The sequence below is a fragment of the Trichosurus vulpecula genome, chromosome 3 (genome assembly GCF_011100635.1).
Source record: "Trichosurus vulpecula isolate mTriVul1 chromosome 3, mTriVul1.pri, whole genome shotgun sequence".
Classification (NCBI taxonomy): domain Eukaryota; kingdom Metazoa; phylum Chordata; class Mammalia; order Diprotodontia; family Phalangeridae; genus Trichosurus; species Trichosurus vulpecula.
Window position 1 is genome coordinate 342469504 of NC_050575.1, and position 12579 is coordinate 342482082.

Here is a 12579-nt window from a genome sequence, read left to right on the forward strand (position 1 = left end):
GGGTGGTGACTGGAGCCTTAACTGGCACTAAAGTTTTATGATTCCAAATTATTGAATGATCTTTGCACTACACAACCCCCTTTTCTCATTGTTAATAATTACAATGACCCCTTGAGTTAATGAGTATGGTTAGACTTGTGAATTGAGACATTATTTTCAAAGTATCACTTTAGCCCAAGTAAAAGATGAGGAGATTAAGGTATAACTAGGATTCCAAGTCTTCCAGAAATCTCTTCCCTTGTCTCAGGAGATGATTTTCCATCCCCTGAATGGAAATATCCTGCCACCCAGTATTGGAGAGAGGACAGCCACTCAACACTCTTAAACTTCTAAAGGGAATGGATGGGAGATCAAAGACCCAAAAGCGGATTCATCCAATCTGGGGCTTAAAGTGATTAACAGGCCCAAATTGTACTTAATACCAACATTTTCTTTTACAAGATAAAGGAGAATGAAGAAAAACTGTAAAAGGCTCAAAGAATTATAAATAGCACATTCAGGTTTCAGATGCTTTGCTGAAGAATTAAATAGAATTGAAATAGAGGAATTTCTGTAGGCCTCAGAAGGGTGCCTCTTCCATCAGGGTTTTATATAGTAGGTAGTTTTAGTCTAGGAGTCAGAAATAAAGGAGTTTGAATCTAATTTGTAATATTTAATCCCTATGATCTTGGGTTAATCACTTAACTTCTTAGTCACAGTTTCCTTATCTGTGAAATGGGGATAACAATAACAATACTAAAATAACTACCATTTATGTGATGCTTTAAGGCTTGTGAAGTACTTGACAAATAGTATCTCACTTCATCCTCACAGTAGGCATAGGATGAAGGCACTATTATTATCCCCACTTTACAAATGGGGAAAGTGAGATAGAGGTGAAGTGACTCATCTAGAGTTACATTACTCATAAATGTCTGAATTAGGTTTGAATTCAGATCTTTCTGAAGTGGTTCATAAACCTTAAATTACTATATACATGTCAGCTATCACTAGTGCCTGGGAACACCAGAAGCCACTTTCTTAGAAATTTATTTGCCACTGGACCCAGATGGTTCTGGTGGACAAAGTGAAGCTGGTGACTTTGCATAGCCCTCCCTCACTCAAATCAAAGTCAACTGCAAGTCATGTCATCATTTCCCTGATGTCATGGTCCTCTTCAAGAACAAAGGACAAACACGATGATGACTGTTACCAAATTTTCATAGTTTGCACTGTTTAGAAGAATTAATAGGAAGACCAAAAAGAAATGAAACATTGATTATGTTGCTGTGTGGAAAGGTGGCAAAGGTTACCTACCATTTCAGACTTCTCCAACCAGTCCTGCTCTTTAAATTTCCAGAGAAGAAAGAGGATGATGGAGAAAGTTCAAAGCAATTTCTGCACCACAGCTTTACTTAGCTCGCAGGGAATATTTGCCTTATTTAGGGGATATGATAAGAATCAAGCAAAACAAGGGAGTGGGGTCTTTCAAATCATAAGTCAGATGAGAGCTGAGACAAGGGACACGGTAAAGGAGGGAGTCATTTAAGAGTTAAAAGGGCACATGTGATCTTAACCTAAGCATATGTCACCTTTGATGAGCAGCATTGTTGAAAGTGAAAGCTTTATAGTCATTGACTAAAAGATCTGTATGAAGACAGGTATGGTCTTGCCCTGTAGGAAAGAGGCTTCACAAATAAACCACTTCCCAGTGGATGGAGGGCAGAGTATCAGGTGGCCTTGAATGCAGTACATCAGCTGAAGATGATTGTTGAGGCACAAGATAAGTCTGAAAGAGCTGTAACACTCTTCTACAACATAGAGGTTTACCAGTCATAGCATTCCTAGTGGATCTTGGACAGTTGGCCCTAAAGATATCTGGAGACCAAATGGAGGGGAGACACTATGCCAGGCAGGTAACAACAGAGATAGGATACTTTAAGGGGAGAAATTGAGGCATGACAGTCAATGAAGAATAGACCCTCTAGAGATCAGTGTGATGACATCACCAGAAAACATCAATGGGTCTATATTGCCAGTGGCATAAGTTGCCTCTCTATATTTGTGCCAGGCCACACCTATTAACTAGGTCCATGTATACTAAATATGAGTCTTTCTACATTGCACATGTATTCCCCATGTGTGATCCCCATGTAGGTCTATTCTTCCCACTGAGTGAGTGTATTTATGGAAGAAGTTTTATGAGGTGGAGTAATCTTTGATTACTTTGATCACTAGGCGATTTCATTAAATGGCTTTGCTTCAAACTAAACATGACCTCTGGCAGAGAAGTAAAAGAAAACACAATGACGGGGACTCATGAAGTATGATTTGAAGAGATTTCTCATCCACAAAAAACTTGAAGCACTTGGTAGCTTCCTAGGAAATCATGCCCATGTCCTACAAATTTATTCAATGCAAAGCTCATAATTGGATCTGATTTGGGACTTTTGAATTGAACTGAAATTTTCATATATATAGCTTGAGAAATTTGCATACAGCCAACCTAGGTTTTAGTGCATATCTAACTTTGCCACTAATTAGATTAATTGCTATGTGCACTAAGGAAAGGTCACTTTACCTATCTGTCTTCTGTTTCCCATGTGTAAAAGGTGGATTTAAATGCCTACTCATCCCTCCCTACCTCATAGAGATGCTGTGAAGTTAAATGAAAAAAAAAAAAGCTTTAAATCTTGTGGGGAAAATCTCTACAGAAATCCAAATTATGAAATTATGAAAAAATAACAAAAAACTCTCTTCCCTAGAATTCTATCAATACTTTTATATTAGTTATCCAGTATCCCAACTCATCTATGAAGAGATAATCATTGATTCTTATGATAATGACCCTAAGGTTCTGAATGAGTGCTAAGTGCCTTCTAAATCATCCAAAAAAAGATTAAGCTGGGTTCAGTATAATTTGTGCATCAATTCCATTTCGTTGTATTATATTTCTTTGAAAATTTGTGATGCAAGCATGGTGCATTCACTTATAGTGGCTTTCTATCAACCCAAACCTCATTCCCTTAGGATGCCAGATCCTAATGTTCACTATAAAACCATGTCTGTTGTAGGTTCTTTCCTTAGGTTCCATCAAGTTACTTTGCAGTGATTTCATAGGAATAAATGCAAGGCATCTAATGAAATTAAGAACGAAGATGGATAAAGAAACTTTCGGAAGTCACAGGATGTTCAGAAGTACAGTGAGCTCAGGATTGATGGAGAAGTTGATAGCCAATGTAATGTGATAAGAAATATTGGGATGATTAACTATTCCCTTCCTTACACAAACATATCTTCCCCACTGTTGTCAAAAATCCCCCTATTACAGCTTTTTTAATTTTTTGCTAAATATAGTCCATTGCAGGCTCCTCTTAGAAAAATGAATACAACCTTTGGAGGGATTTTTTTCCTGATGCATTTATTAAGGACTATTTTCTGCATATCCCTCTGAGAGGGACAACACAATAGGTCCCTAAGACTTCCCGAACAATAGATGGGGCAGTAAGAAAATCCTAAGCACTTTAAAAGTAGGCAATTAGGGAAAAGGAGAAGACATAAAAGAAAGAAAGAAGCTATGAAGACTTTATTGTTTTGGCAAGGGCTGGCTCTGTGTGAGTTTTTGGATTTATTTGTTTGGTTTTGATTTTGTTATTTTGAGATGTTCCCAAGTATTCCACCAAGCCCCAAAGAAAGTGCCATGTTCTACAGAAATTTGACAAATATGACATTTCTTTTGCAAGGTGAAAACAGGCAGAGAAATAGTACCTTGGGGGAAAAAATCCCCAGGAAATTGTAAAAGCCACTAATTTGTAAGACAATGATGAGCAGTATACAGTGGACTTTCTAACATCTCTTTGCAAGCCGTTGCCACCTGCAGTGATCTTGTGGATGATTACAGGTAGGACTTGGATAGAGAGTATACTGGACAGACATCTAGCTTAGACAATCTAGTCCACTAAAAACAGGCCTATATACCTTAATATTTCATGCATTAGGACCGAGAATAAATGTATTAACTACTGGCCTTTGTTCTGTCTATTTGTTCTCTTCTGCTCAAAGGTCATTGGCCTAAATGTTGATTTTTCTATGTAGGTGAAATCTCTAAGAAATATTACACTGTATTTCAGTGGAATACAGTGTATAGGTGGGCTTATTTGACAAGGAGAGTACAGCTATAAATATTTATCTCATATCTAGTTATATTTGACTTCCAGTAAAGCTATCACAAGATGATATTTGTTGAAATAAAAAGCAGGTTCAGAGGGCTTGGGAAATTTTGAAAAATGTAATGAGTATGTTCTGTTCAGGGTATTATTTTTTGAGATTATCCCACACATCTTCTGTACTGGTGTTAGCCTCAGACAGCTTGCTTGTACCACTGCTCAGACTACAATATCCTAAACTAGATAATACAGAATGGATTTTTATATGTATATAATTAGCTGTGTGGGTTAAATCAGCATTTTCCAGAGATGCTTTGCTGCTTTCAATAGACTTGTATCATACATTTTATATTGGATTTCAAGTCAATGATACAGCCAAATCTTGTTGCAAACCGAATTTTAGAAGGCAAATGTAAAATCAGTGTATATCGGCATGTTAAAAGAGAGACATTCACATTGGTTCAAGTGTACATTGTTTCTAAGATGCTGCAGCATGTGAGAGCCTCCATATACTATAAGCTCTGCTTATTTTTAGCCTGGGCTTCAACAGAGATTGTTGTTTCCAGTTCATTATACAAAAACAGTCATCTATACACTTCTTGAAGTAATCTTCTGAAAAGGCTACTGACTGCACTTGATTGTAAGCTCAGAGAAGTCCACCAAGAATAAAAAGAACCAAGTCAAGTTTTTCTTTGGTGACTCTAGCTGGGGAATATTCTTTCCCTCCTGTCCTCCCTCCCTGATGCTATTCTTTCCCCCCAGCCTCACAGCCTCTCCCTCTCTCTCCCCCACAATTCTTTCAGGCTGCCTCATCCCTTCAGATATGGGGGAAGGTGACCTCATAAACTCATTAATTTTGAGTCCTCAGTCAATTCAAGTTACCAATCCCTGAGAAAGTTGTATTGTTTTTAAAAAATGGAAAGGGACACAGGAAAGGGACAATATTTGTCCCGAAGAAAATAACCCACTAATGTAGATATTCCATTGAAGACATTATTTTTGGGAAGGAGATGTTATCTTCCTGAGAACCAACAAATCACAGCATGTAGGCAACTGACTACATGTAAGAATAATCCTGTCTGGAAGGCAGGGAGGAACTGGTCCCTCTGTTGTCCTTTCACATGGCACCCAGAGTCAAGCTACTCAAAGAGGACACTTGTTCCATATTCCTGGTTGGAAAGGGAAGTGAAGGCTAAAACAAAATTAACAAATAGTCTTCAAATCTCTCAAAGGGTCTTCTCTCCAGTTCTAGTGTCCACAATATCAGGGGATCAAGAAGAACTCAAAAATGAGCTCTGAAAAGAGCTACAAAAGTTAATGAAAGGAGTCATAAATAAACAGCTATCCAGATAAGCTCTTGGAAATGGAATTCCAGAGTTTTGAAGAGTGAAAGATTGGCAGAATTTAGTGCTAGGAGGGACTTTAGGGATTATGCAGTGTAAGTTGCTCTAAAAGTGAGGGGCTTCAACTACTTAACCTTAAAGATGCCTCCTAGCCTTAGGATCCCTTGCTCTTCATTTTACAGAAAAAGAAACTGAGGTAAAGAATTTGGTCAAGGTCACACAGCTAGTTAGCAGCAGAGTTTTGCTGCAACCTAGTTCTCTTGGCTCTCAGGCCAGGATTTTTTTCCATTATTCCACAACAGCTATGACTTATTTTGTAAAGACTGATGACAATTCAATTCCCCAAGCATTTTTTAAGTGCCCATTATTTACAAGACACCATAGTAAGTACTGGGGCTGCAAAAAATAAAGATAAAATAAAATAAAAACAGCCCCTCCCTTTGTTTTTAAATTTCATTAGGAGACATACCATCTATAGAGATAAGTAAATCCAGGATAATTTAAAGAAAAATAACCAGTAAAGTTTCAAGAAAGGCTCTCTGTTGAAGTCAATATCAAAACTGGGTTTTGAAGGATGTGACGGCTTCTAAGAGGTAGAAGGGAAGAGGAAGTGTCTTCCAAGTATAGGAGACATTCTGTGCTAAGGCATGGAAGCAGATGGGGTGTTATATTTTAATCTAGATTTGAATTTAGTTTTTTTTTTCCTGATGCAGGGCCAGCTCTTGATCAACTACACCACTTAAGTGAAAATCATATGGTATTAAATGCCAGACCAAATTTGTATTTAATGCTAGAAATAATAGGGAGCCATCAAAGATTCTTAAGTGGGAGAGGGCCATGCACATACCTCTTCTCTGGGAAGATTATTTTTGACAGCTGTTTGGAGGTTGGATTGGGAAAGGAAGCACTTGTGATTGAGGAGAAAAATTCAGAAGTTATTATAATAGTCAAGGTGGGAGAGTTTGAACTAGGGCAGTAGGCAAGTGAGTGGACAGATTAAAGAGATGTTTTGAATGTAGAGTTGATAAGATTTGGTCCCTATTTGATTATGGGATGCAATGAAAGAAAAAAAAAACCAAGGATAGATTTAAGTTTGCAAAACCATGTGAGTTGAAGAATAGTGGCCTGCTCAACTGAAACAGAACTTTGGAGGAAGGATGGGTTTACAGGGGACATAATAAATTCAATTTAGTATGTGTTGATTTTGAGACGTCTTTGAAAGGTAAGAATTTGAGCAGCATTCTACTGATTTAGAATGAAATATTTCCTCGCATTAAGAGTTGCTAAGATGGCTGGTCAAAGGAATAGAAGAGAACAAGCCCTTAAAATAGCTAAGACTCATCCCTCAAATCTTTCTAGGAGTAGAAGACTAAACTGACTGACCACAAAAGGTCCTTTTCAGTTCAAAGACATCCATTCTAAATAGCATTTCCTGACCTATTATTTCATGTGGCACAAGTTCTGGGAGTGGTAACACTAGGGTTTGGTCTCAGGCCTACTGACTCCCAGTCTAATTGCATTTATGTGATACCATACTGCTCCTTCTTTCTCCTTCCCTTTTTTTATCTTATCTGCCAAAATTGTGCTGTGCTTTGTCTTTTTTTGTCATTGCCAAGCAACGATTAACTGGGCTAGTTTTCTGAGAAAATTATATGAGAAAATAAGTAAAAAAGACTTTTTGGAGGAATGTCTTTCTCCTCATTGACTTACAAAGACAAATGAAGATTTCCTTGAAGTAAGGGAATTTGTTTCCCTCATGTCATATAATGGAGGAATTTACCCAACCTACTGTCAGACTCTTCATTTTTTTAAATGAATATGAGTATAGATCTTGGATTTTTCATCTATTATCCACTTACTCATATTAGATGATTGGATCACCTCCTATTACAGTACAAACACAGTGAAAATTTCTGGGAGCTAAATACCACCCTTTGCACACAAGTCATCACTGATAAGATGATCCAGCCTATGACAGTAGAAGGAGTTTCATGTTGGGAGCTCACCATACTGATAAAATACAGATACAGATGTACTGATCCCTTCCGTCCAAAGAAAAAGAAAAAAAAACTCAGTATGTCAAAAGTGCAGGATTGCAGTAAAAACAGCAAATGTTATCATAAGCTTCATTAAGTGAGGTATATTTCCAAAATAAGGGAGGCAACCATTCTACTTTACTCTTCCATTGTCAGAACCTAGTAGGAATATCGTGATCATTTTGGGGCAGCATATTTTAGGAATGACACACACAAAAAAAAAACAAAACCATAGCACATTCAAAGAGGTCAACTTACAGTGTGAGGTCTTGAGGATATGTCAAATGAAGAACAATCAAAGGGACCAGAGATACAAAATTTGAAGACCTAAGGTTATGACAAATGTCTTTGAGCATCTAAAGGATTGTGAGTTTTTTTTGGTCTTGGTGTTGTTGTTTTAGTGTAATGGGAGAATATATTTGTTTAGTTTGTCTCCAAAGGGAAGAACTAAGAGCAATGGGTAGGATTTGCATAAAGGAATATCCAGGGTGAATGTGACAGAAAAACTTGCCCACAATTAATTAGAGTTATTTCTGAGAAAAGTGATTTCCACTCTTTGGAGGTATCCAAGGAGAAAGATTTGTATAAAAGGAATTTCTTTTGAGGTACTCATTGCACTTCCTGATCACTAAGGACCCTTTCAACTCAGATTCTGTGATTCTGTCAAATGCGTATATTTAGTCTGTTGGGGAGGGAAAAAAAAAACATGTAGTTTGGAGGATATGGTAGTTGCCTTCAATTATTTGAAGGGCTTCATAGGGAAGAGAGATTAGCCTTGATGTCAGAGTGGAAAACTAGGAGCAATTGGTAAGAGTGGTCAATCTTGTCTTGATATCAGAGAAGGAAAGTCTGACCTGAAATGTGATTCATTTTTATAGGGAGCTTGCAACAAGGACACCCCTCTATCAATAAAACTTATAGTCTCCTGTGTAACTGAGAGTTTAAGTAATTTGCCCAGGGTCACACAGAGAGTATGTGGCAATGATGGGATAAGAACTCACATCTTCCTTACTTTTAGGTCAACTCTTTATCCCTTCTGCTGGATGCCTTTCAAACTTACTCATCATAATGTGATAATAGGTGTTAATGACTAAGTAAACGCTCCCCCAATATATACTTGCATTTTAGCTGTATCTCCTCTCCTTAAAGCTAAAGGAGTAACTAAAGGCTTATAACAAGCCTGTAGTTTGGGACACAGCCACCTTTAATTATACCTCAAATCCTACTAAGTTATGCTATATTTTGGGTTAGCCCTAGTTTTCAGGCAAAATGAACTCTGAGCTACTCTATTTCAACTATGTCAAAATAATGTTACTCAAATTATGTAGCTCTTTCAGGCAAAATAACTAAAAAATATGCGTTATATTCATTTTATAATGTATCTTATATGTATAATATCATTTAATAATCATAACACTCAGTAAAGTAAGTAGTATAAGAGTAATTCTTATTCTGTAAATGAGAAAGTAGGCTTAGAAAAATCTAAGCGAACATGATCATTGCTATCAAACACATTGCTTTCAGACTCTTTTTCTAGAACAGCTAAATTATTAACCTGGAATAAATGAATGCATCTTTTTATGTTTTTGTTTGTTTAGCAGTGTTGAGGAAATGGAGAAATCCCAATATCACATTTGTGTCCTCCATTTGAATGGGATGAATATAGGAGTCAAATGCCATTTGACTTTCCCTAGGGCTCTGTATGATTTCAATGTTCAACATATCTTTTAATCTGATTGGTAAATGTGTTAAATCCAGAAATTGAGCCCATTTCCCTGAGAAATGATGAAAAAGTAAAAGTAAAGTATTTTACTCCTAAACTAGTCAACATATTAACTGGATCCCTAAATTTCCAGTTGCCACATTTTAAATAGCTGGGAGAAAGGGCAGCACTAATTTAACTTAGGAACTAGTCTTTGCATAATTTAACATTGCCATGGACAGCCACACCTGTGCATTTGGCAAGCATGATTTTCGACTCAGCTTTCAGTAATTGGAATTAACTCTAACCTCAGCAGGGAGATGTTAGTACAAAGCCTTTAAAAAAAATTAAAGCTTTTAGAATGGCTTTGAAAATGTGATGCCTTATGGGTATCCATGGCCTTAGTAATTCACATGGTACATCAAAAACAAGAAACTCACAGACTTATAAAGAGAATTAAATGCAGGTAATAGAATGCCCTGGGCAGGGTGCAGAAGTCAGAAGACCAATTGGTTTTGGTTTTACTTAGAGGATTTTAGTAAAGTGTATGCAAATGAGCCACTGTCTCTCATCCCAAACTGTGTACATTGCAAACACTTAAGGGGGAGACTTAATTTTGATGAAATCTACAAGCTCTGCTTTAGGTGAAATTCTCAATGTTGGAAATGAAATGAAGTGACTATGTTCAGTAAATTGTTCACATTAAAAATGATAAATACTTAATGTTTGCCAGAGGAACAAGCAGCCAGCATAAAGGACTGATGATGTAGCATTTGCCCAGTCCTTAAGCATGTGCCTCTGTGTAAAATAGAGTGTATATTGCAGTTGGTGCTGAAGCCAAGTGGAAAAATATGAACAGTCCAATTTGAACAGAACATGCTGAAATGATATTAATGATGGCAGGTCTATGGGGGTCTCCATAACCAAATTAAAAAGGCACCAGGAGCAACAGCTCTACTTTAAGACAGTTACATTATGAATTGCTTCCTTTGCATTTCAAGAAACTTCAGGGGGAAAAATGGGAAAAGGCTGTGCAAACATCTAACTAATAAAAATGTCCCTTCAGTACATATATCCAATCATTTCAAGACCTCCTTTATTCAACTCATTGCCCCAATCTTTCCATGAGCATTAAAAGATCTCATCCTGAGCACTTTCAGGGTAAAAAGAAAAACTTTGAATGGCCTAGTCACCAGATCAGGTTGCAGGGAAAGAATTGAGATGAAGGACACCTGGATCCTCAAATCAGAGCTATCAGTGGTGACACAACTGGGCTTTTTTTTAAAGCCACCTAATTGATCCCCTGCCTTGCGTCTTTCTCTATTCTGATTCATCCTCCACTCAGCTATCAAAGTAATCTTCCTAAAGTGTAAATCCGATCAGGTCACTCTTCTCTCTTCCCACCCTAACTATGCAAAAACATGCCAGCGACCCCATATTACCTCCAACATCAAATACAAAAGAGAACAGACATTTATATAGTATCTACTCTGTCCCAGGTGCTATGCTAAATGCTTTTTTCGAAATATTTGATCCTCACAACAATTCTTCAAGCTAGGTGCCATTATTTTCCCCATTTTGAGGTTCAGGAAACTGAGGCAAACAGAGTTTAAATGACTCGCGTAGCGTCAGAGTAAGCATGTGAGGCCAGATTTGAGCTTAGATTTTCCTGATGAACTCAGATCTTCCTGACTCAGAACTCTCTCCACTGTACCATCAATTCTAAAGACAATATGTTTGTTACATAGCACCATTTTTGCATTGAAATATGACTTACATATAGGAAGTATATCATGTACTCATACAAATACAAATGCACATATGCCCCTACATTTGGCTGGGACTCATTGATGTTTCTTTCTTTCAGTGTTCTGTTTTCCTTCAGGACTTCTTCAAATCCTTAGTTTTAAGGCCCTATCTAATGATTTATTCTAGGTCAATAGTAACAGGAGTGACAACATTAAGAGCAACAAAAAACATGGTGTGTTTTTTTAGCTAGTTTATTTAATTGTTTTTAAAGTGAAAAAATTTATACTTCAATTTACACTCTGAGTTCATCAGTTCTCTTTCTGGAGGCGGATAGCATTTTTCAACATGAGACTTTCAGAATTATCTCTCATCATTGTATCGATAAGAGTAGGAAGTCTTTCACAATTGATCATCCTTTACAATATTTCTGTTACTGTGTACAGTGATCTCCTGGTTCTGTTTACTTCACTCTACATCAACTCATATAGGTCTTCCCAGGTTTTTCTGAAACTATCACCTTCATCATTTGTTAAAGCACAATAGTATTCCAGCACAATCATATACCACAACTTGTTCAACCATTCCCTAATTAATAAGCATCCCCTCAATGTCCAATTCTTTGTCACCACAAAAAACTACTATAAATATTTTTGTGCATATAGGTTCTTTGACTTTTTCTTTGGTCTCTAGACCCATAGTAGAATTATTGCTTGGGTGAAGGGTGCAAAACCTGGTAGCCCTTTAGATTATAGTTCCAAGTTTTTCTCCAGAATAGTTGGACCAGTTCACAACTCCACCAGCAGTGCATTAGTTTCCATATTTTTCCACACCTCCAGCATTTGTTATTTTCCTTTTCTACCATGTTAGCCAATCTGATAGATGAGGTGGCACCCTAGAGAACAAGTTTTTATTAAAATGTGTTTTTACACATATTTATGTTTATACATACATAAATACCGTGCATTATGCTAAGCACTAGGGATACCAAGATGCTGTCTACCCTCGTGGAGCTTACATTCTACTGGGAATCTCAAAATGAAAATAATTATGTACATATAAGATATATACAATGTAAATGGAAAGTAGTCTCAGAGGGAAGGTGCCAGGAGTGGGAGAAAAAAAAACTGTCGAAGAAGTTGAGATTAGAGAAGGAAGACAAGTAAACTTAAAGGTAGAGTTAAAGAAAGAATTACAGGAATGTGGGAAACCCAGTTCAGATACATGGAGTTTAAGAACATGAAATGTCATGTATGAGGATTAGCAAATAAAATAGTTCTGCTAGATCATAGAGTATGTAGAGGGAATAAAGTATAAGAAAACTGGAAAAGCAGTAATGGGCCATGTTATAAAGATCTTTCAATTTCAAACAAGGTATTTTATATGTGATGTTGGAGGTAATATGGAGCCACTAGTGTGTTTTTCAATAGCAAGGGGTGGGAAGAGAGAATAGTGACATGATCAGATATATGCTTTAGAAAAATTACTTTGGCAGCTGAGTGGATGATGGATCAGAATAGGGAAAGACTTAAGGCAGGGGATCAGTTAGATAGCTTTTTTTAAAGAGACAGAATACAATTGATGAGGGTGTGCATTACTCTAGTGTC